This window comes from Tursiops truncatus, chromosome 10 (assembly GCF_011762595.2).
Source record: "Tursiops truncatus isolate mTurTru1 chromosome 10, mTurTru1.mat.Y, whole genome shotgun sequence".
Lineage (NCBI taxonomy): Eukaryota > Metazoa > Chordata > Mammalia > Artiodactyla > Delphinidae > Tursiops > Tursiops truncatus.
Genome location: NC_047043.1, coordinates 56,585,918 through 56,611,531, shown reverse-complemented (window position 1 = coordinate 56,611,531; position 25,614 = coordinate 56,585,918). Strand labels below are relative to the sequence as shown.

Genomic DNA, 25,614 nt, shown 5'->3' with positions numbered 1-25,614 from the left:
TTTTATCTACCACAGATGTGAACTATGATTTCCTTTGGAATTTCTTTTTTTTAACCACTTTTAAAAATTGAAGTATAGTTAATTTACAATATTGTGTTAGTTTCAGGTGTACAGCAAAGTAATTCAGTTCTCTCTCCCTCTCTCTCTCCCTCTCTCTCTCTCTCTCTCTCTCTCTCTCTATATATATATATATACTTTTTCAGATTCTTTTCATTATAGGTTATTATAAGATATTGAATATAGTCCCTGTGCTATACAGTAGGCCCTTGTTGCTTATTTTATATGTAGTAGTGTGTATATGTTTATCCCAAACTCCTAATTTATCCCTTCCCCCCCACCTTCCCCTTTGGTAACCATATTTGTTTTCTATGTCTATGAGTCTATTTCTGCTTTGTAAATAAGTTCATTTGTATCTTTTTTTTAGATTCCATATATGTGATATCATATGATATTTGTCTTTCTCTGTCTGACTTACTTCACTTAATATGATCATCTCTAGGTCCATCCATGGTGCTGCAAATGGCATTATTTCATTCTTTTTTATGGCTGAGTAATATTCCATTGTGTATATGTACCGTATCTGCTTTATCCATTCATCTGTTGATGGGGAAATTTCTTCTTTTATAACATAAGATTTTAATACTTTTAAAAATGAAGTCTTTTTTAAATGAAGTCTTTAAAGTGGCTAGTTTAGTGGTCTTTGCAATGGAATGCTCTTGGAGGGAGGAAGGAGCTGACCTGGCTTCATTTGCATAACCCCCCAACCCTCCTTTCACCCTCCCACTACTTTTTCCACCTCAAGCTTCTTCTTCTCTTTCCCCCATTATTTTGAAACTTCTTCTTCAACAACAGATAAGGACAAGGAAAGCAGGAAGAGGAAAAAGAGAAGGAAGAGAACAGCAGGGGAAAGAGGAAGGCAGGAGGACTAGAAGAGGTGGAAGTGGAGGGAGGGGGGTGGACGAGGGGAAGGAGGTCTTGGTGATACTGCTCGAAAGGGGAAGAAAAAGTTGGGAACAATCTCAATGGTCATCAGCAGGGAACTGGCTAAGTCAATTACACACAGGCGCACATGTGATCCTCCTTATTTGCAGGTTCTTTTCTTGCAATTTTTTTTTTTTTTTACGAATTTGCCTACTTGCTAAAATTATTTGTGACCCCAAAACCAATACTCGTGGCACTTTTGTGGTCATTTGTGGACTCGTGCAGAGCCACTGAAAATTTGAGTCGCCCACTGTGCACGTTCCCAGCTGAGGTCGAGCAGGGCACTCTCTGCTTGTTGGTTTCAGGTCTCATACTAGAAACAGGGTCCTTTGCACAGTGTATTTAGCGCAACATGTTTGCATTTTTGGCTCCTTGTTGGTGATGTCTGTTTTGAATGGCCCCCAAACGTAGTGAAGTGCTATTTAGTATTCTTAAGTGCGAGATGGCTGTGATGTGCTGTATGGAGAAAATTCATCAGTTAGATAAGCTTCATTCAGGCACAAGTTACAGGGCTGTTGGCCGTGAGTTCAATGTTAATGAATCAACAATATATACTAAATAAGGTGTCTTTAAATGGAAACACACATAAAACAAGGTTATGTATTGATTGGTTGATCAAAATTGACCAGAGGCTCACAGGAACCTAACCTTGTAAATACTCCCTATAAACATTGTTTATACTCCCTATAAACAATGGGTAAATATTTGTTAATTCATTGTTTACAGCGACTTTACAGAATATAACTCCTGCGAATAATAAGAATGGACTCTGTGTGTGTGTGTGTGTGTGTGTGTGTGTGTGTGTGTGTGTGTGTACAACTATTAGAAATGATGAAGTACAGCCACTTTTATTGACAGAGATGACAGGGTGGTGTATATGATGCGGGTTCACAGAGAACTATTTGAAAGGGGATCTTGCCAGTTAATAATGGCTATCTCCTTCAATAAGATCTGAGGTGATTTTTAATTTTTCTCTTTAGAATTGTCTTCATTGTTTATTTTTGTTTGTTTGTTTTTTTTGGCGGTACGCGGGCCTCTCACTGTTGTGGCCTCTCCCATTGCGGAGCACAGGCTCCAGACGCGCAGGCTCAGCGGCCGTGGCTCACGGGCCCAGCTGCTCCGCGGCATGTGGGATCTTCTCGGACCGGGGCATGAACCCGTGTCCCCTGCATCGGCAGGCAGACTCTCAACCACTGCGCCACCAGGGAAGCCCCTGTCTTCATTGTCTGAAAATTTTTTTCTGAGCTTATGTCATTGTTATTGTTAGAAAAAGGAGGTATTTTCATTAAAAAATTAAGCATGATACAAACAGGCTAACACTTTGGAATCTGTAAGGGAGAACCAATGAATGCCTTTATTTTTCTAATTTTTATTTTCATTTATTCAACACAGTTGTACTGAGAGCCTTGTCCTGGGCTCTGTTCTATGTCTTGGGACATAGAGAAACACAAAGATTCCTGCCCTCACTGAGCTCATGTACTGGTTGGTGGTGGGTGGCTCGTGGTAAATGAAGTTTAATTTTATTATGGTCTGGAGTTGTGCAGAACTGTCTGGAGAGAACTCCCTCACCTAGAGTCTGAGCCACCTTCAGTTTATATGTTCTAAGACCCTCCCACCTCACCCCCCTCTCAAGGTGGAAGCTTTACAGAATATAGATCCATGATGCAGGAGAGAGAAACAAAAATCTTTAAACCACACACAAGAACAAACAAGAGCCCATTCATTTAAAAATAAAAATAACAACCTACTTTTCAAGTTGGCATTAGTTCTGTCAAGGATGGAATTATTTTTAGCAAAGAGAGAAGGGCCCAACATTGCCTTCATTTAAAATCTCATGATAACAATGTCTTAGGATGAATATTATACTGGGTTAAAGGGTTCAGGGGAGATTTATGTTACCTTTCTCTCTATTTTTGTGTATGCTTGAAAGTTTCCTGTAGAAAAATTGTAATATCAATCTCATTTTGGTAACATCTCTGGGATGCCTGGAAGGAACACATATTCACTCTAGAAGAACATGTGTTTAGTCAGGCCTCATGAATTTTTCACAGATAAAGTCCATTGAAAATGAGCTCTAAATTTGAAATCACAAAGTTCACAAGGAACCAAGATATCAAGAGTGAGTCAGTAGAAAAAACAAATAATAGAATTAAAGCCCCCAATTATGTTTAGATGACACAACAATAGGATATGGGAAATAAATCAAGTATGCTTAAGATATTTCTAAAAGAAAAGATGACTAGGAGATATGAAATAGGAATGATACTCTATCAAAAAGAAAATATTTTCTCAAATATTTTCCATATTGAGAAAATAACCAAATATAATTTATAGAAATTAAAGATGTAGTCATGGAAATCTCAGTGGATAAGTTAAATAGGAGATTAAACACAGCTGAAGAGAGAATGGGTAAGTTGGAAGACAGATAAAAGAAGAACGCAATGCTGACAAACAGATGGAAAATATAAGATACACAAAAAACAGCCTGAAAAAAATCTAATATATGTCTAATTTTAATTTTAGAGAGACAAAAGAGTGGCCATAGCAGAGCAAATATTCAAAGAGATAATAGTAGAGAATTTTCCAAAGTTGATGAAAGAAATAGATCCTAAGATTCAGAGAGCACTATGAAATCTAGGTAGCACACTTTATTTTATTTATTTAGTTTTTTGTGGTACACGGGCCTCTCACTGTTGTGGCCTCTCCTGTTGCAGAGCACAGGCTCCGGACGCGCCGGCTCAGCAGCCATGGCTCACAGGCCTAGCCGCTCCGTGGCATGTAGGATCTTCCTGGACCAGGGCACAAACCTGTGTCCCCTGCATCGGCAGGCAGACTCTCAACCACTGCGCCACCAGGGAAGCCCTAGGTAGCACACTTTAAAAGGATTGGCAGAACTCCAAAGACAAAAAAATGTAAAAGCAAGCAAAGAGAAAGGACAGGTTACCTACAAAGAATAACTATTAGATCAACCATAGATTTCTCACTAATAGTAATAAAAGCAAAAGACAGTGAAATATTATCATCAAGCTGCTGAGAACAAAATAACTATTAACATGGAGTTTTAAAATACTTAAACCTATCATCAAACACAAGGGTAAAATAAAAACATTTATCAAATAACAAAAAACTGAGGAATTTATTTCGAGAAACCTGAATTTATGGAACTTATAAAGAATGTCCTGTTGTACAGAAATTGAACCCAGAAGGAAGAACTGAGCTACAGTGCAGAATGAGGCTTAAAGGTCCGGCAAACCTAGACTGCCAAGGGCTGTTTTAGAGGTTGTGTACTGCATAGAGGTGCAACATCTGGGGATGCCAGTTGTATGGTAGACAGTGTAGCTTGTATGTTTATTATGCACTCTTATTATTGTATAGTGTATGTATATTATTGAATTACGTGATTATTTATTTCCACAGATGGAAATTAAGTGTTTCGAGAAAGAAGCACCTCTTCCTAATTTGCACAGTAATGCCATATGTGTTAGTAGAAGTCCTGCACAAACATACGGGCAAGTCTAAACAAATATTGACTGCATAGAACAACAGCAACAGAGGTATTAATTTGTGATGTAGAAGAGAAACAAGGAGGGAAGAATCACTACATAAAAAATAAAAAAAAAATAAAAAAAATCACTACACTACATTTAAGAAGGCACAGGTTGTCAGATTAAAAACAGTCTAAGGTCCTTCTGTTGTTCCAGAGTACAGAGAGATTTGTAAAGGTTGCCTGTAAAAAACAAATTTATCATATGAAGCATTTTATAACACAGCAAACGTGCTAATGGGCAGATTGCATGTGCTCTGTTAGGGCAGACACCTGCACCTGCTTGCTCACCACTAAAAGAAGACAGGAGGAAGAGCAGAGGGCAGCAGCCAGCTCCCATGTAGGCAGAGAGGCAGAGATGTCGAGCTCCTCACCTGGAGCTGCATATGCCAGGGCTCCCCACCCTCCCTCAAGGCCTCCCTGTCGCTACCTGGCACTGGCCCCACTGAGCTTCTTCAGTTCCTAGAACATTGCCTTCTCAAATGGCTCTGGAAGCGACTGTCCAGAGGCTCTGGCAACCCCAGGCTGCCTGGAGAGCTGATAAGTCAGCAAACTGCAGCCCATTCCCCGTGAGCTGCAGCCCATCACTTGGGTGGCTCTGTATGAACCATAGCCACTCACATAAAAAATGGATTACCAGCAATCATACCTTTTGATATTTACCCAAAGTAGTTAAGAATTTATGTTCACACAGATAAAGTTTATAGCAGCTTTATTCATAATTGCCAAAACTTGGAAGCAACCAAGATGTCCTTCAGTAGGTGAATGGAGAAATAAACTGTGGTACGTCCAGACAATGGACTATTATTCAGCGCTAAAAAGAAATACACTATCAAGCCATGAAAAGGTGTGGAGGAAACTTAAATGCATGTTACTAAAGACCAATTTGAAAAGTCTACATGCTATATAATTCCAACTATATGACATTCTAAAAAAGGCAAAACTATGGAGACAGTGAAAAAGATCTGTGGTTTTCCAGCAAGGGATTAATAGGCAGAGCACAGAGGATTTTTAAGACAGCGAAAATACTGTGTATGACACGACAATGATGGATACGTGCGATTACATATTTGAACGAACCCACAGATGGTCAACACCAAGAGTGAACCCTACGGTAAACTATGGACTTGGATGATCATGACGTGTCAGTGTGGATTCATCAATCGTAACAAGTGTACTACTCTGGTGAGAGCTGTTGATGATGTGTGAGGGTGCACATGTGTGGGACAGGGGGCATATGGGAAATCTCTGTACCTTCCTTTCCATTGTGCTGTGAACCTAAAACTGCTCTAAGAGAAGAGTCTTTAAAAAATTGGTTGGCTAAGATTCTTTGAAGGTTTAGAAAATGCATCTGGTATCTTTGGAGGTGGGGAGATTTGGAGATTATAAACAAAGTGAATTCAAAGAGTACAACATTTAACTGGCTAACATAATCTTGGTATGAAAAGTAGACAAAGACAATACAAGGAAATAAAATTATATACCAAATTCACTTCTGAACATCAATGTAAAAATCCTAAATAAAATATTAGCAAATCCAGCCCTCTAGATACTGCAATGTCCCAACCCACTTTCTTCATTCACTGCCCGTAGATTATCTCACTCATGATTCTCAGGTTAATATCTCTAGTTGCAACTCTCCTCTGAACTTTCAACTGATACCAATGTCTACATATATAAAATATTACAAAATATTCAAGGTCATAGGAGAAGAAAACTTTCCTGAAATGAAGGAATATTTGAATCTGGAGATTAAAAAACTTAGCTACACTTTTTTATCCGTGTGTTTCACAACGGTCCGTTCTTTTTTTTTCCTGTTTCTAATTCTACTTTTATTTTTGTAATACTTTTCTCTTTCCCACCTATTTTTTTCCTGAGATCTGCCAGATCATTTTTCATCTTCTTCTGTTACCATGTCACTCCTTCTTTGACTGTTTATTATTTCTCTTTTTAGAGCTCTTTTTTTCATTAAAACTATATATGATTTTTGTTTCTTTGCAGGGAGAAGTGTTGATCCATAAATTTTCCTCTGCTTTGTTGCATCTTCTTGGGCATGAATTATTCATCATTATTTATCTGCTTTTTGTTTGTCATGCTTGTATCTTTATTCTTGTGACACCTTTGTATAGATTTCGTACTATTTCCTTTCATGTTATTATTCATTTTTTAATGGAGGCGAATGCTTTCTTGGTCAGCCCTTTGTTGTAAGAGTTGAGCAGTGTTGGGACAAGGGATCAGGGGAATAAACTAGGTCAGACGGCGCTTGGGTTTGGGTGGATGGGTTCTAAATACGTTTTCACCAACACTCCCCCCAGGGGGAATGGGTTTGCTTCAGGTTAACAGGAAGTCCTCCTGTTGCAGGTTGAAGCTCAATGCATTTCTTGCAATGACCAGGAGTTCTTGTCTTCACCTAATTGACATCATCAAATACAGGGCTGCTCGTTTGCTTTTATTCCCTGCCCTATCCCATGGAGAGCCTTGTTTTTGCAGAGATAGAGTGTGTGAGTTAACATCTTATGGGGCAACCCATGGCCAATGAGGGCAGAAGCTGGTTGATAAATGCTGCTCTCTTCCATCCCAAAGCCACACCAATCCTAAAGCACATTCCTTCTGCCTTGTTTCCTCTTCCTCAGTTCCCTTTACCTGTTCCATCTAAACCATCTGATATAAACTCTTTCTCTTGGGCTCCCCTTTTTAAGGTGGCAGCTCTTCTTGAGGAGTGTGGTTTGGAATTAGGGTTATTTTTTTCTTTTATCAAAGAAGTAGCTTTCTTTTCTGTCCTCTTTCTCCCCATTGTTACGTTTGGTTTCAGAGAGGAGAACAGACACGCTGATGCCTCCATATTTTAATTATTATTATTTTTAAAAGCTTCCCCAGCTTGTATCTTATCTGAATTTTTCTATCTGCAAAGAGGAAGCAAATCAAGTCCTACACTTTCCAGGTCGCTATACCTTAGACCAGCCTGCAATGTTTTCTTTTTCTCGAGTGATGTCTTGATGAAGTCCCTGAGCACATGAAAGCAACATTTGTAAGAAATTCAGGTCATTGCAAAACTCACTACATTTGGGAGGCATATATTCCTCTCTCTCTCTCTCTCTCGCTCTCTCTCTCTCTCTCACACACACACACACACACGCACATACACACAGACACGTATACACACAAATTCAGAGTACATTAACACACCAGCAAACGAACGGGAAATGCAGTAACCCATTTTCATTTATAGCCTCCCACGGAGTCTCACCCAAGGTCACAGCCATAGCTGTCCTGAATTGTTTTACCCTTTTAAACCAGGATTTGACTTCTCAAAACTTTTAATTATTTTCGCATAGGCATTCACAGGTGGTACAAAGGGCTTTTCTACAGTCCAAGACAGACTCACCCCTGGTCCTACTCTGGCCTCTCTCTAGGAAGCAGCATCTCTACCCAGCAGCACCTGAGGCCCGGACCTGCCCTCACCACAGCATTGGTGCACCAACCTCCTGGCCTGGGTTCTAGCCCCTCCAAGGGTAGAAATCACCTTAGAAACATCCACTGCCCTGGGGTGAAGGAGCCTTTGCCCCAGTGAGGAGGAAATGGCTTAGTTTGGAACTTCCCAGGGGAGGGGTGATGAGGGGCTCTTCACCTACCCAGTTTGGAAACCATTGTTCCCATGTGTCTAGAGCATAATGGATCCTAGGACATAAAGGGACAACTGTCCAGGACTTTTATTTTCCACATTAATAAGTGGAAAGACTAAGGAGGCCTGTCTCTGTGGGCAGTGGTTGCTCCTATCTCCTGGTGCAGGAGCTATTTGTGGGGGATGAGTGACACTCACCCAAGTCCAGAAAACTCTTGAAAGAGCTGGTTTTCCATCCATATCCCACATCCCATATGGCGGGCAGCCATATGCCTGCCCCTGGGAGACAGAGTGGATAATGAACTGCTGCTAGGACCTTCCTGAAGCCCCATCAGACCCTCCCTGCACGAACGGCAAGGCCTTTGTCAATGCCCAGAGTTTTTGCCCTGTGTGGGGATATTTTCCTTATGTCTCCAGCACACCTGAGAGTCTCTGGAGGAGCCAGGAGTACGTATTTAGGTGTCCCTGCCTCTGTGGGGTGAAATCTATGCCGTACCAGTCGGGGTGGGGGGAAGGGGAGCATAGTGGTTAGGGGTACGACTCTGTGTTGGACCACCAGGGTTAGGATCCTGACCACTTACTTCCTGCACGATGGGTAAATTACTCTTCTCTGTGCCTGTTTCCTCTTCAGTAAAATGAGGATCATCATAATAATACCACCTCATAGGGTTGTTGTGAAGGTTGATGAGACAATCTATGCCTAAAGCACAGGGACTGGCATATAGTAAGTGCTCATGAAACACTAGTTGTTTTTGTTGTTGTTATCATATGATTATCTAAGCCCAGAGTTATGGTTTGCGTGTGTGTGTGATTGAGAGAAACTGATTGATTATGATGCAACTCAAAATGGGAGCCAAGGCAGCATTTCAAGGTGCCTTGTCGAGACAGGACAGAGGCCAGGGGACTCTGGGTAGAGAAACAAGGCTGGAGATGTCACGAAATACTGGAGGAGCAGAAAGCTGCGCACCCAGACCTGTTTGTAGCTCAAAGCTTCAGCACCACCGCCAAGCCGTTTGTATGGTTGGTAAGGGAAATAGTCTTCATTTTTACTGCCTTCTCCACTACCTGCTCTATACACTTGGGTTTACAGTCCCAGAGCTGTGTGTGTGTTTGCACATGTGTGTCCACATCCACAGCCCCATCAAACCTCAGACAGAGACTGCCCCCAAGGAGGCTGGGCAGACAGGGAGAGGACAACAATAATGGCGGAGAGGAAGCAAGGTAAACTTGGATTTTGGTTTTGAGACAGTTGTAAACTGGAAGCATCGTAAGTCTCATCTATCCCCATACCTCTCCTGCAGGAGCAGGAGTGGGTTGAGGGATTGGTCTCCGCCTGCTGACGGGGGTGGCTCCTCGGCATCTCAGATGGCAAAGGGGTGGCCACTTGCTGGATTTCAAGCAGGGAACTTTCCTGGGGAGGGCGGGGAGGGGGCTGAGAAAGGAAACATGCCATGGTGGAGGAAGTTGAGTCTGTGAAGCAGCATTTGAGTCTGAAGTACGGATACCGAGTATTGGTCTCCACCTTGATCGTCCACATTTACCCTTATTCAGGGCATCTGTCCCTGTCCTGTCTGTAAGGTGCCACCCTGCTGGGTTTCTGGGTGCAGGTCTTTGTGCAGAGGCCAGCACTGAGTGTCCTAGATAAGTTTCCACCGAAATGTGGCCTCTCCCTGCTGGCTGATGCCCAACACTGTTGCCCCTGGGCTTCTCCCTGGATTATTCTCCACCTCCCACCTTCCCCTGATTATTCCCACTTATTCATCAAGTCTCAGACGAATGGCATTTCTTCATCAAAGCCTCCCTTACCCTAGGACACTCGTGCTCCTCTGCCGTAAGCTCTCTGAGCACCCTGAATTCTCTTTCAGGCAAACGGGACCTGCTTCCTCCTGGGTCATCTAACTCTCTCTTCTCGTTGCTCAGCCTATCCCAGGCTGGGGTGGGAGCCCTCCTTTGTTCACCAGGGCACAGTGTATGTCCTTCCACTCTGGTTTGTTATTACACTGGGTTGTAATTGGCTGTCCATGTTCCCCACTAATCTGTGAGCTCCTTGACAGCAGGAACTGCATCAGTCAGCTATGGCTGCAATAATGCTGCGTAACGAACCATCCCCAAGGGTCAGTGCTTAACACAAGCTTGTTTTTCTCTTCCTTAGTTTTGCAGGTCAGCTGGCCTTGGCTGCAAGCTCTAGGTTGAATCCAGGTCTGCTCCACGCGTCTTGCAGCCCTTTGAGACCAGTGGCTGCCTGGAGCATGCTCTTCTCATAGTGAATGGCAGGAGCTCAAGAGAAGCCCACCCATGCAGGCACTCTGCTCACATCACACCCATTCAAGTTCTGTTGGCCAACGTAAGTGACATGGCCATGCCCCAAGTCAGTGAGGCAATGAGGTATCTTGCACCCAAGGTAGATGGGGAGAGGGATGAGTACAAGCTACATGATAATCTAACTCCTCGCAAGGACCATGGACTGTGTGTCTTTAAAACCCCAGTATTTAGCGTGGGACCTGCCACAGGTGGGTATTCAGTAAAGGCTGAATGAATGAACGGAGATGAACAGAGGGTTGTGTTCTCTTTCCTAGGGATAACAGGGACGTGGGGGCTCACAGATTCCCCTCACGAAAGATGGTATCACACGGAAGTAAGTGCTCGGTCTGGAGACTTAATTTCCTCTAGCCTTGGCAGGTTACCTATTTGAGCCTCTTTTTTTTTTCCCCCCTATAAAGTGGGAATGATGATACCTGCTTTATCAGGTTATTGCAAAAATTAAATGAGATTATCTGTGTAAAACAGCACCATGCCTGGAATTTCATAAACACTTGTAAATGCTAGCTGATATTATTACTGATACCAATATTATTATTACTGCTACCATCTTGTATTCTGTCTGTCAGGGAGAAAATGAACTGAGTTGCAGTCAATTAAATAGAAGAGGATCTGCTGATTTGGGCGTTAACACTTCCAACCTGACTCAGGTTTGACAAGAGCCTTAAGTATTTCCCATAATAACCTAGACCTAAGAATTGTGGGAAAGGGTTCTCCCTTATATACCTGAGAAAGGGTGACAGGCAAGAACCTAAATTTTCTCTCCCATGCCTGGGTGTGGAGGGATAGGGCAGAAAAGGAAGAGCTTATCTAAGGACATCATGGCATCCCTCTGTCTAACACCTCACGCCGTCCTGCAGGGAGCAAAAGAATGCAGCTTTGGGGGCCATTCAGTTAGAGGCCAGCTGTAGAGTGGACACGGGGATAAGGTGGTATTCCTAATCGTGTCCCTGGTGCTCCAGGTGGGTGGGCAGGGTGATATTTCCGAGCCCCTGGCCGGATCTCATTTAAATGGTGGGGACACTCTGTACCTGTAGCAAATCCTGCTGGAAAGGCATGATCCAGGGCGGGTGGGGACCGTGGACCAGCAGGGAGCTTCCTGGTCAGCGTGGTAGAGTCTAGTGGGTCCTGGCAGGCAGGTGAGCAGGGCAGTCTGGGATGCTGCTCTTATCACCGCATCCTCGGAAGACTGTGTCCCTCAACCAAGTTGGTGTGACAGTTATGGAGAGAGGGTTAAGCTAGATGCACTGGGGTAGAGAAGGGGCCAGGTGGGGCCTTGGAGGTGATGAACAGGTGGCTTCCTTCTGCCACAGCCATTGCGCCATGGGAAGCAGGGCAAAGCAGGGAATGAACATGATCCCATGCCTGCCCCTTACCAGCTATGTGACAAGGGCACATTGTTTCCTTTCCCTGGGCTCAAGGCCCTCATCTGTTTTCTGGAGAGGTTAGATTCCATCCTTTCACTCAACAGATATTAGTGGAGGATCCGTGACGGGCCAGGTGCTATTCTAAGGCCTTGGAGATCTACCTATGAAAAGGATAAAAGTTATCAATGAACATTAGATTTGGCCCTATATAACGGAAAGCCCAAAGAACAGCAGCTTAGGTCAAATAGGGGATTTGCTTATTTGTGTCACTTAAAGAAGTCTAAAGACCGCAGATCAGAGCTGGCACAGTGGCCTCGTAGTCACTAGGGACATGGGCTTCCTTCCCATGAATCCTTGAAAACATTTTAAATAGTTGTTTTAAAGATCTTGTCTGACTCTACCATCTCTATCTCTCTATGCCTGTTTCCACTGAATTTTTCCAAGACTTTGGGTCACACTGTCCTGTTTCTTCATATATCTAGGAAGTTTCAGCTGGCTGCGGTACATTTTAAACTTTACATTGTTGAGTGCTGGATTTTGTTTAAAGGGTGTTGGACCTCTTTATGGCAGGCAGAGAAGTTACTTGCAGGGCAGGCCTTTTTTAAAGCTTTTCAATTTTCTTAGGATGGGTCATAAGTAGGTTTAATTCTAAGATTAGTTTAGCTCCGCTACTAAGATGTGACTCACTTGGGGTATCCACTGAAAACCCGAGAATCTAAGACATCTCTATTCCAACTGATCAGAATTTGATCGTCTCTCAGCCCTGAGAACTGTTTTGCTTACAGCTCCCTGGTTTTTCTTTCCGTAGCTTCCTGGATCTTCATTCTATGTTTATTAATAATCAGCAACAGAGGCAGGGGATCCCTGTACACTTTTCTGGAGCTATTTACTTAAGTAGCATCTCTCTGTCCAGTACTATGTCTCGAATTTCCAGCCCCTTCATCTTTTCTGAATGACAACCCCTGTCTCTTTAACTCAGAAAGAGCTGTGCTGTGCTTGGATTCCCTTCTCTGCAGAAAACACCTCCAGACAGAAAGCCAGGGTGATAAGAGGCTCATCTTGTTTGATCTTTTTCTCAGAGATGAGTGTTCCCTAATGTCTGAAAACTGCTGCCTTGTATATTTTATTCAGTTTTATAGTTCTCAACAGTGAGAAGATAAGCCTGGTCCCAGTTACTCCATCACGGCTAGAAATAGAACTTCCTAATATATTTTTAACACCCATATCAATTAACATTATTCTGGCTATACAGTTTAAAATTTTGAATTAAAAAATTAATCAAATACTGATCTACTGAACTATGACTCATAAAAATTGCATGCACAGGTACCTTCATGACGTGGTACTAGTCACCAAGGAAGATCGCAGTTTATGGATTAATCTGTTCCTAAGAATTCCACCTCATTAAAATGCACAATAGATTAAAATGTATTCACAAGAAGCACAAAATAAGATTGACTGTGCAAACAAGTGTGGTTTTAAATGCATTTAAAACAAGTCACACTTTCACAGGCATTTCAATAAGTCTGATAGGGTCCCACAGGAGGTGAGAGAAGGGGGTACAAGCAAGTCAAGTTGGTGGCAGATGTGAGAATGGAGTCGAGAACTGTTAACTCATTTTCATAGATTGTCACCTAGGGGATTTGGAAAAAACGGATCCAGAAAATTCTGTATTAAATATTTCTTCACAGATTCTGTCAGGCCACAGCTTTATCTGTTCTGAGGGAGCTACCATGAATACAGCGTTCACAAAGGAAATCTGTTTACATATTCCTGGAAGGTTTGGAAAGTTTTTAGTTTTTGCTTTGTCTGGAAGTAAACAGACACTGTGTGTGTGTGTGTGTGTGTGTGTGTGTGTTTTAAACCTTTCAAAACCTCTTTTCTATTGAAGGCAAAATCACCTGTGAATTTTTCCTTCTCTGACATCCCAAACATCTCCTTAACATCATCTGGACTAACAACTCTCCATACGCTTCCCTTTACTACCATCTACAACTGGCCTCAGGGCCTTTGCATATGCCTGGAAAGCTCCTCCTCTCCTGCCCACCCCCACTTTGCTTGAATACCTTGTCATCTTTTTTTTTTTTTTCCTTGTCATCTTTTATGTTTCAACCTGACCTCCTCAGAGGCCTCCCAGGATCATCCAGTTTAATAACGCTATCCCTTTAATTCTTCCCTGCAATATCCTGTTCTTTTCCTTCAGAGAATGAATGCTGGTTTTTTCCTGGCCTGTTTGCCTTCAGATCCATCCCCCCTACCCTTCCCCTGGAGAACTCTGTACCTTTGGGGGACTGACTCCTGTGGACTATATTTCTCAGGCTTCCTTGCTTCCTGACATCTACAGAGGCTCAGCCTCTGGGAGGTACCGGTGGTTGTCAGAAAAGCAGGAGGAGGGGGCAAGGTCAGGTTGTCTCCCTTCTCTTTTGGCTTTGATTTCATCTGCACAAAGACTTAAGTTCCGCTGTGTCTTCCATTCATACTAGACATCCACTCGTTCCATGGTCCCAGTCCTCCTTGGGCAGCTCCTGTCTTGATTCTAGTTCCCCTCTCCCAAATGGCCCCAGGTGCTGGACTCTGATAACATCCCCTCCTCTCTTTGACCCTTCGCTGAATGGCTTCCTGCTGCTAATAATCTCTGGTTTCCTTCACTGTCCCAGACGTCTCAGCATCTCCATCACTCCTGTAAGTAACAAATCCCCTGCATTCGATCCTCTCTGACCTATATACTCAGTGATTTCTCTCTTCCTGGTACAGCATGTATCTCAAATTGTAGATATAAATGTATCAACTGCTGTGTCTTTTTTTTTTTTTAACATCTTTGCTGTGTCTTTTAATCTACTATCTGAATACCTCCCTCTCCCCTCCCACACACTCCATGAAAAAAGAATAATGTCTGTTTTCTTCACGACAGAATCTCTAACACCCAGCACAGTGCTTGGCCTTGGGTAGTTGCCCAATTAATATTTGTAGAATAAATGCTTGAAAGGGAAGGTGGCAGTGATGAGATCAAATTTACCATCAATCAGGTGACGTGAGTCTTTTCTTAAGTTCTATAGATTGTTGAGAGCAAATCTCAGTGAGCCATCCTTCACGGTTATGCAAAGAAAAAGTCTTACTGTGGGGAGACCAGAATGATGAGCCTTGATGCTATTATTGTTTTCTCTTTCTCTGTTCTTTCAAATTCCACTTTAGTGGAGAGAAAACTTTCTCATTTCCCATTTCAGCTCACTGAATTATTCATCAAAAATGTTCCACTGGTAGTTCCTCCTCTGTTGGAGTTTTGCAGTTCCAGAAACACTCTGCCCTGGAGTTGCAATCAGAGCAATTAGCAGCCCCTTCTGGGAGCCAGCTGGCCCGTACCCTCAGCTTCCCGACCTGGGCTGTGTGGATGGAGAGCCAGCCCTGCCTGGAGTCTGAGTTTTCTGCAGGGGCCAACCTGAGCTGGAAACCCCACTGAACCCCTGCAGACTCCCCCTCCTCCTTTGCTGGGACCAGCAGATCAAGCAACCATCCCCCCCCGCAAGAGCTCAGGAGTTCTGCTAACGCCTCCCCTTGTCTGACTAGCTGATTCCTTTGTGCCTCAGTTTCTTTGGCCAGTGGGAAGGACAGCCCTTGCCTGCTCGCCTTGCAGTGTCGGTGGTGGGGTATGGGGCCCACCTTGGTCCTGAGCAGTGTCCGCTACCGGGATTCCAATGGACTCTGTCAACTGAGAGAAGGTTCCTGCAGAAGTCAATTTGCCTGGAAGGATGATTTCTCTCCAATAGGCATTGCTGTTTCGTTATAAGTGTATTCCTGTTACACGACCTCCATCTCTGGTGTCTCTCATCTGCACAGACCCATCCTTGTGGGCTTGCATCTGTGTCCTGGTCAGAGCAGCGAGAAGATGAAATAGTCACACAACAGTGCTTTGCACAAAATAGGCGATAGCATACTTCCCACCATCATAGACCTCTCTGGGCTTTTTGTCACTTTGGGGGTCCTGTGTGGTACTGTCAGCAGGAGGACTTCTCAGCAAGAGGACACCTGGGGCGCCAGCATGAAGCTATGACTCTGTGATGCTGGGCCCCCCAACGCTTCTCCTTTGCCGCAAACCTGCAAACCACTTTTCTCCGGCAAACCGCAATTTCTCCTTTGCCAGCATCCCTGATAGGCTCTGCCACCAGGGGGCACTCGAGAGACTGGAAGGATGGAGGAGGAGGATGCTTATCCCTGCCTGCTTTCTGCTCCCGTGAGCAGTGCCTCACGAGGCTTCTTCTTCTCCCCGACCTCAGCAGCTCCTTCCCAAAGCAGCCACGAAATCCACACTGCAGTCTTTCCATTTTCCATCTTGCAGAACTAGCTGTGCTGCTCACTCCCAGGCCAGAAACACTGCACAAGCCGTCTGGCATCCCCTTCTCAGAGTCTGGGTCTCAGCCCCAGGGGCAGCCTCTGAGCACACAGACGCCAGCGCCAGCTGGCTGCCTCCTCCACCCCTCCACCCCCCCCTCCAAGATACCTGTCAGGTCCTCCCTCCAAGCTTCTAAGTGTTTTAAGAATTCCAGTATTTTGCCTTGGTGCCCACCCAGCCCGAGGGGGAGGGAGCTGTTCCCTGCAGTTGCTACCTCTGTAATACCTTAGAGTTCTCATTACCTTTTTTTTTTTTTGGCCGCACTGAGCAGCTTGGGGGATCTTAGTTCCCTGACCAGGGATCGAACCTGTGCCCCATGCAATGGAAGCGCAGAGTCCTAACCACTGGACCGCCAGGGAATTCCCTCCCTTCTTTTTTTTCTTTTTTTGCAGTACGTGGGCCTCTCACTGTTGTGGCCTCTCCCGTTGCAGAGCACAGGCTCCGGACGTGCAGGCTCAGCAGCCATGGCTCATGGGCCCAGCCGCTCCGCGGCATATGGGATCCTCCCGGACCGGGGCACGAACCCGCATCCCCTGCATCGGCAGGTGGACTCTCAACCACTGCGCCACCAGGGAAGTCCTAAGTCCTTCCCTCCCTTCTTAATGTCACAGTTAACAATTCTTCCATACAATGTTACATGTCAATTATAGCTCAATAAAACTGGAGAAAAATTAAGATTCCCATTAAAAACAAATCTTCATATTAAATTCTCTCTGTTCAAATACCTAGTGGTTCCTGCCTGCTCACAGGACCCTAACTGATCCAGAAATGGGCACCAGGAGCGGAGGCAGGGCTGGTGGACAGCGGGAGACCATGAAGGCCGGCTGAGCCCGTCGTGCACAGAGGATGCCAGTCAGGTTGGGAGAGCAGTTGCAGACCACCAGTCAGCTGTGGGTGGGCCACAACCAGGTACCATGGGAGCACCCACGTGCATGACTCTTCACGGAGTCTGGGTCTTGAAAGAGATCGTGAACCTGGGAGCCACGGGCTCAGAGGGCCGGGGACACTTGGCCAAAGGAGCTTCGTAGCCAGGAAGCCCTCCGCCTCACAGTCGGAGTGAGTGGGAGAGCCGATGAAGGCGCCGTCTGCTGGCTGGCCTGCGGAGAGAGGAAGAGACGCTCTTTCTAAGAGGGCTCTGGTTACACTTGTCTCCTCCACGACCCTCAACGTGTTGTGTCTGCTTCCAGTCCCAGGAGTTGGTAGGGCAGATGGTCTGGGCGGCCCCCTGTGGATCACCCTTAAGCTCATGACTCCTTCAAGGTCAAGCTTAGGTGCTGCTGCATCCATGGGGCTCCCATTATAACACCCGCCTCACCATCATCTCTCCTCTCGCCGCACTTATAGCGCTGATGGTCAGTACCACTCATGGGGCCTGCGGAAGAGGTTCTGGGGGAATAGACATCGTCTCTACCCTCAGTGGGGTGTCAGTGTGAAAAAAAAAAAAGAACCCAGTAGTGACTAGCTATCTACCTATCTGTTATCTACTTACCTATCACCTATCTACCTATCTGTCTATCTATCTATCTATCTAAAGTAATGGTTCCTAGTAGGTGTTGCATAAGTAATAATTGAGTGAGTGAATGGATGAATGGATGGACATCTCCCCTAAAACTGTGGGACAGGCAGTCTGGGGCAGGGCCATCTGTCGTTGCTTCCCTCTTGCGTTCTAGATGCCTAGTGATATATGACACACGATAGTCACTTATCCTTGGGTGAGGTTATGACTGAGGAAATGAGGAAAGGTATAGAGGAAGGAAAACTAGAATGATCCAGAGACGTGAATCCTAAACCACCGTGCCCGCCCTGCGCCCGCCTCCTGGTACTCGCGCCAGGTGTCGGCGCTTCGGCCCCGGAGATGACTCTCCTGCTTCAGCGCCGTGCACCCCGCTGGCCCTCTCTGGCCCGGCTTCACCAGGAGCTGTAACACCTGAGCAGCTCCGGGACCGAGGAGCTGGTCCAGAGCTCTCTCCCCAAATGAGGGGAACCTTGGACCAGGAAAGCCCCGGGGCTCCAGAAGTTCAGGAAACAGAGAAAAGCCCTGGATGGGGGGTCGTGAGGTTGATGGGGAAGGCAGTTCACCTGGGGCCACTTTTACCAGGCCAGGACCTGAAGGTGGGGCTAATCTCCATAATCTCGCGCCATCACTGTGTATGAAAACCACCTGTGGAGACAGGCCTTGATGATGAAAATCAAAGGGCTCCGCAGTGTTGGTGGCTCCGCTCGGCAGACTCCAGGGAAGCAGACACCAAGCCCCAGGTTAGTGTGTGGGACCTTTAGTAGGAGTGTGGCTGGGGTGGGGATTGACACCTGCGGGGGAAGGGGGGGGACACAGGGCAGCGGGGGAAGGTGTCTGCTCTGGGCTCTGGAGTCGGGCTCCTGAGTTGGGGGGCGTTGCATGTCTCTGGACCGCTCAGCCATTGGATGTGACGGCCCCGGGGAGCGGCGAGACCTTGGATGGGCAGCTTGCTGTACCGGAGGTGCCTCTAGGAGGGCTGGCACCTGAGGGCATCTTCAGGCCTCACTCTAGCGACTTGGGGAGTAAATCGTCGTGTCTGAAGGGGAATCTGGGGAGCGCCTTGGAGAATGCAGACCGTGCTCCCTGCTGTACGGCCCCAGGCAGGGTGAGGAAGACTTCTTTCCTCTTCCACCTCTGGTCATCCTCCCCAGGTCTCCGGGCCTGTCTCCTTCCCCGCCACCCCGCCTGCAGCCTCGCGTTGCATTAGCCGCTGGCTGCCTCTATCAGAGTCTCCGGGAAGATAATCTAGCCGGAAAAGTGCGTGCGAATTACTAAATCAATAAGCGCTGCTAACCTCTCGAAGTGCTGCCTCTCTGCAGAGATCGCTGCAGCCCTGCAGCCTCTTGAATGAATATGAAGGAAGCAGAATAAGCTTACTGAGCACAGCTCACAGGCCTGGAAGGGAGGGGACCCCACGGTTAGGAGCACCCCTCCTCCACCTTTGTTTTTAGCATGTGTTTTAGCACTGACAGAGGTAAGCAGTAAGAAAGCACAGGTCCTGCTCTGTGTTCAGCCTTCAGAACCTTAGCCCAACCCAGAGGCCACCTTACAGGCCCCACCTTGGAATCCATCTACGGATTGAATTGTCCTTCCTTCACCAATTCAGGGGAAGGGTACAAACTTTCATTTGTTTAAGGCAGGAAGTTTTGTCTGCTCATCCAAAACCATTTTAAAGAAGAAGAAAACTATTTACAACATGCAACAAAATTAAAAGAGACTGTTCTAATGATTTATAAAAACGGCAGCTAGCACTTGCACTGTGCTGATTGTTTCAGTCAGAGTGTGGTTTTAAGCGCTCTACGTACGTTCACTCACTTGATACAACTACTCTATGAAATGGTGATTATTATTATTGGTATTGTTGTTATCGTTATCCCCATTTTACAGGTGGGAAAACAGAGGCACAGGGAGGTTAAATAACCAGCTCACACAGCTAGAACATGGAAGAGCCAGGATTTGACCCCAGGGCCCATGTTCTACTAGGTCAGTTCAATTCAACACACATTTGTGGCAGGACAGCTTAGAGGTATTCATTTTTTCTGCCCTCCCCACACTTCAAGAAGGTAACAGAGCACTTTGTGTTTCTTCTCCTGGGCCTTTTCCAGTGCAGAAGGGAGAAACTGTTTGGGGACACCCATTCCTTCTGCTTTTTGTGCGAGGGTGCGCTATTCTGGAGAAATTAAAACTAAAGCTTTCTTACTGCTCACCTCTGTGAATGCTAAGACTCGGAAAACAAAAGGTGTGGGGTGCAGTTCCTAAGTGTGGGGATTCCACACTGCCTCCAGCCCTGCATCCAGCACCTGGGTCTCTCTACCAGAAGGCTGGCTGCACTTGACATCCAGCTTTGCCAGTGCTTAGGGAGAGCCAGGAGCGTCCCCTGGGGTAGCCCTTGGCCAAGGACTGACGGGTGATGGGGTGTGGGGTCCCTTGTCCATGCAGGGGGACACTCCAGGTGTGACCTGCACACCCAGCCCTCCCACACCTGCTGGGCCTCCTTCCCTTCCTGGTCTTGTTTCCCCCTCCCCTCGTGGAGTTCCCAGGGAGCACTTGCTAACACAACACATTCGCACGGATCCCCAGCTCTCTCTCTGTTTCCGGGAACCCTGCCTAAGACGCCACCTTCTAGGCTAATGGGCCAGAGAGGAAATGCATCTTCTGAGTGTGGTAGAGCTGGAGCTTGGAGGAGGGCCAGTCAGGGCAGGGAGAGAGGGGAGCAGGCACCCTAATGCTCTCTTCTCCTGCACCCTGGTCTCCTGCTGGGGCTGCCCATTGGCAGGAGTTCACTTCGGCCAAATTCTACTGCCCAGAGCACAAGACCTGTCCAGAATCAAGGGGTGGGGAAACGGACTCCAGGGAGAGGGGCGAAGTTGGGCCATTTTTATCATCTACGATACTATCCAGGCAAAGTACCTCCTGGAAAGGCTTTCTGTTCCCCGAGTTTCAAAACTGCTGAGTTACCCAAGGGCACCCAGCAGCTTAGTGGTTACTGGGAAGTGGATCTGGGCAGCCTGATATACGGCGAGGGTTCTAACCCCATCACTCAACATTGTTGTCCTGTATGAGAACAAAGCCTAGGGCATGTAGTGTGCAGTAACTGTGCAGTGGTTTTAAATTTGCACCACAGATAGGCAAGGAACATCTTATTCATTCTTTAATAAATAAACTCCCATGGAGTTGAAGGGAAATTTGATTCCCTCCCGCCAAAGGCAAACTGGGGTCCTGGTGTCAAGTGAGAGCACAGCATTCTGGAAGGAGCCTTCTGTCTTCTGCTCAAGCTTGTCCCTGCTGAGATGAGCCTGCTGAGGCCGAGCATGGGGCCCCCAAACCTCAAGGGCTGGACCTCCCTGTGCATTCCAAATTCTTTCCCTCTGGAGGACTGGTAGGTCCCCATCTTCATGCACCCACCAATACCCATACCCTTTCCAGGTTGGGGGCTCTCTCTCTTTTGGCAAAAGTGTTGCAAGATAGGAACTAAAAACAATGGAATTTGCAAATCTGATTTTGTATACAATCAAGTGCCGTGATAATCAGTTATCACATTATTCTTCCCAGACTTGGAGGCATTCATTAGGGTATCTTGGGGAAGGGTGGATATAAACAGGGGGAGGGGACAGAGAGCATAGACCCCTGACTCAGTGCCACGCTAACAGCTCTTCAAGTCCCCTCCCAATGACCGGCAGAAAGTGGGGAGTAAGAAGAAACATAGCAGAACTTCCCTGGTGGCTCAGTGGTTAGGAATCCGCCTGCCAATGCAGGGTACATGGGTTCGAGCCCTGGTCCAGGAAGATCCCACATGCCGCGGAGCAACTGAGCCCGTGCACCACAACTACTGAGCCTGCGCTCTAAAGCCTGCAAGCCACAACTACTGAAGCCCATGCGCCTAGAGCCCGTGCTCTGCAACAAGAGAAGCCACCACAACGTGAAGCCTGCGCACCGCAACGAAGAGCAGCCCCTGCTCGCCGCAACTAGAGAAAGCCCGCATGCAGCAATGAAGACCCAACGCAGCCAAAAATAAATTAATTCATTAAATTGATTCTTTAAAAAAAAGAAAAAGAAGAAGAAACATAGCATCCTACACAGAGGCCCATTCCTCTCCTCCTGGTGTCCTGTGGGTTACTGTGGAAGTGCTTTGCAGAAAGTGCTCTCTGTTTATCTGCTGACTCTCCTTGCAACCTACCTAGCTCATGCTTCTACCGACAACAGAGGTGTTAGCTCTTCCAGGGTCTTCCATTCCTATCCAGAAACGTAGCCAAATCCCACAAAGTCAGGGAGTGTCCCTTTGCCGTGAACGCTGGGCCAGGGAGCATTCCGTGTTCTGGAAGAGTTGCAGGCGAGTTGCTTCGTGTGCCTCAGAGTGTCCGCTGGGTTGGGAAGGGGGAAGGTCACCAGACAGCCTCAGCCAGGCCTTAGCAACCCCTTCCCCCCATGTCCTGAAAGCAACACGGACTCAACAGAGGTCTGCAACTTGACCCAAGGGCTGGCCTAGGTTCAGTTCCCACTCACCCTGGCTGGGGGCCTGGTTAGATGTTCCTCCAGTTCAGTCCCCATTATCTCATGGGCCTCATGACAAAGGAGTGGCAGTGGTCCACTGCGACACCTTCTGATGACTTCTGGGAACCCAGTGCAGGGAAAGGCATACAGTGAGAAGCTAAGATGGCCGTGAATCTCCCTGTACACCCACTTCTGCGCCGTCCCGGGGGCCGCCGATCGCTGGTTCGTGAAAAGGAGGCATCGTCTGTGTGGGTCGGTCTGCATCTGCCTCCCTGACCCCTGGCTCGGTTCTCTGCCCTTCTTGGCCCTGCTCTGACTCCCAGTTGGATGTGGTCAGAAGCAGACCCTGGCAGGAGATGGGGGTGGGCGGAGAACAGTTGGGGCGCTCCTGCCCGCCTCTCTCTCTCCTGAGTTGCTCCACATGGCCCCTCCCTGCGTGGGACGCTGATGACCCTTGTCCCTCTCTTGCCCTTCGGTCCTCGGGATAACAGCTTCCTGGTGTCACCCGTCTCTGGGCACCTCAGCATCCCTTGTTTGTTCCCTTAGCCCTGCCCGCCCCTCTGGAAGTATCCCTTTCCTTAAAGCCTCTCCTTTGGAACCATCTGGGGTGAGTTCTGTCTCACGTGCAGTCCCTGAATGATACAGCACGAGGGCCCCTCCTCTGAAGGGCAAGCAGGTGACACCTGTAAATGCAAACGCCACCCGAGGAGAAACAGTCTCCACTTCTCACCATGAGACGCACACCCGCATTTGGCATCTCCTGGCCTCCCGCAAAACCACGTGCCTCTCCCCCTCCCCTGCAGTGATGCAAATTAGGGTGAAAGAAAGGTGTCCTGAGGTCAAGAGCTCTGGTATCCTTCCTGCTGGATGTGTGGCCTGGGCCAGTCACACCACCCCTGTGAGCCTCAGTTTCCTTCCGAGGTTGCAGCAGGCAGGGTTGGTGACCAGACGGGTTCCAGGGTGCCAAAGGGCAGGACCGGGCAGAAGGAGGCCAGACAGGCCCACGGGGGACAGACAGACTCCAGGGGCTACCCAGAGGCAGGGGATTTATTCATGGCAGCCAGTGAGCCAGGAGGGAGCTGGGCATCTTGGCAGGAGTGAGGGGCCCTGAGGGCTCAGAGTTCAGTCAGATAGACACCCCCCCACCGACAAGTGACAGCCACACCATGAGTGTGTGGCAGCTGCAGATACCAAGTGCTTGCTGGCTGAAGGGAAGTACCACAGAGGGGGGGATGTTCAAACTGGGCTTTTTCACAGAGTTAAGAAGCTGGAGAGGGCATTCCAGGCAGAGGGACAGTGTTTGCAAAGCCCCAGGTTGGGGATCAGGGATGAGGAAGCACAAGGATGACAAGAAGACTGCTCATTCAGAGGGTCGGGAATGTTGCTGGAAAACAATCTGGTGGAGGTTGGGTTGGGTGGGAGAAGCGATGTCAGTATTGCAGGGTCTCTTACAACAGCTTCCCCCATGCAGAGCCTGAGACAAGGATTCTTGAGGGCGTGTCTGCTGGAGAAGGGCAGTGAGGGCAGTGGGAGGGGTGGGGGAAGGAGTGGAACCAGCATGTGGTCTCGCTTCAACCAGATCACAGCAGGCGCTCTGGAGCACCAGGTAGTCTGGGCTTAAGACAAAGGGCCATGAGCTGCAGGACCGGTGGGCAAAACTCCTGGGCCAGGTAGTTCCTGGTCAGCCCGAGGCAATTCTCTGGGCAGCCAGGATGTGGTGCACCGGCGAACGGGGCATCTGGGCTGTGTTTGGACAGCCTTCACCTGCCTGTCTCACTGGGCCCTCCAAGCTCCCCCTTGGGTGCCTTCCCAAGGAAACAAATTTCGTCCAGTCCACCAGTCCACAGGGGCATGGGCTCCCAGGTCCCCCAGGAGCATTCTAGATGGTCAGAGGTACACTCTTCCCAGACTGGGGCTGTTGGAAGGGGTGAGCGTGGCCACACAGGGACAAACGTCAGAGGAGGTTGTCTGTGACACGCCTGCCGACACAGCCCTCCCAAAAAGCAGCGAGGTCTGATGTAAGTGGCTTCCAAGGGCATGCTGACCACAGGTTTTCTGGGTGACTTGGGGCCCCCTGCCCACCTGGGTGTAGTGCAGGGATGCCTGGCCTCGCTCTGCCTTCTTGGGGAGTTGGATGCTCTATGACTTAAGGTTATGTGTCAGGGAAGGGGCACAGGGCAGGCCTCAGAGATCATTTGCCCCGTGCATCTGACGTGTGTCCTCTGACCCAAGTTGAACAGGGGTTCAACTTCAATAGAGTTGAATAGGGATTGAACCAAGTGTGTCCACTTATATGTGGATGTTTATTCAATACATATCCTGTGGGACGTTTTCCATCCATGGTTTGTTGAATCCCTGGATATGGAGGGCTGACTATGGGATTTGAGCATCTGCGGATTTTGGTATCCACTTCGGGTCCTGGAACGAATCCCCCACTGATACCAAGGGACGACTGTTCTTTGTAATCGCAAATACTTGGGCCTGAAGCCAGCATGATTTGCCTGTGAAAACAACAGGAAATCCTCCCCAACCCATTACCTGTCACCTCCCCGCACTCAGTCCCAGATACAACACATCTCCCGCCGGGTTCCCACAAGAGCATCAGTTATCAATCAGGAGATGATGCCGCCTGGAGCAAAGAGCCAGGATTCACACCATGTGGTGCCCCTGCATGAGTCGCTTTCCTCCTCACCGACGGGGTGTTAACGGTCCAAGTGGGCCTTTGTGTGGCCCAAGGACCATCCGTGAATCCTTGTGGGATCCATACACAATATTAGAGATGGGGAGACTTGGCCCGGAGACGTTAAGCCACTTGCCCACATCATCAGATTAATGAGTGATGGTACTAGGATTGGGACCCCAGTGGAGCTAAGAAGTACTGCCCTCAACCAGGTGGCTCTGCAGGTTCCCAGGGCTGGCTGGAGGGTTGAACCAGGTGTCATAGTTGGAATTTCCTTGGTCTAGTGCAGAGCCCAATGCAGTTTTTTATCTCTCCCCCTCCATGCGAAGCGTGCACCTTACATCACTCCCCTGCTATAAAACCTTCAACTCCATTACTTACCGTGTAAAACCGCAGGTCCTGGCTCTCGCCTATCTGTCCAGTGTGATCTCTCTCCATCGCTGCCCTCACTCCCTACTCTCCAGACCCAGCCATGGTCTCTCAGCCCTCCCTGCCTTGTACATTTCACACCTTTGTAGGTTTCACACCTCCCCTGGATGCCCTCAATCCCTGCTTGGATGACTAACTCCCGCTGAGCCTTGGCCATTCAGCTCCATATTCACTGAGCCTTCCCTCCAGCCCGCTTCAACCTCCTGCTCTGGGCTCCCTTGGCATCCTGGGCCCACCTCTGCCACATCCGTAGCACGCTGGCCAGTTGCGGTTTGCTT

At 47.6% G+C, this 25,614-nt stretch overlaps 2 long non-coding RNA genes across 2 annotated transcripts in view; both read left to right on the top strand.

The window, feature by feature from the left end:
- The window catches only part of LOC141279648 (uncharacterized), a 69,393-nt gene extending 52,480 nt beyond the window's left edge, over nucleotides 1–16,913 (top strand). The window contains exon 3 of the long non-coding RNA XR_012334230.1: nucleotides 16,613–16,913. This is a non-coding gene — a long non-coding RNA (uncharacterized lncRNA). The remainder of the gene's footprint in view (nucleotides 1–16,612) is intronic.
- On the top strand, nucleotides 10,306–13,590 carry LOC109551999 (uncharacterized). Its single transcript, XR_002178693.3, has 3 exons — nucleotides 10,306–10,782; nucleotides 11,036–11,116; nucleotides 13,525–13,590. It is a non-coding gene; the product is annotated as an uncharacterized lncRNA (long non-coding RNA).
- Nucleotides 16,914–25,614: the final 8,701 nt, after the last annotated feature.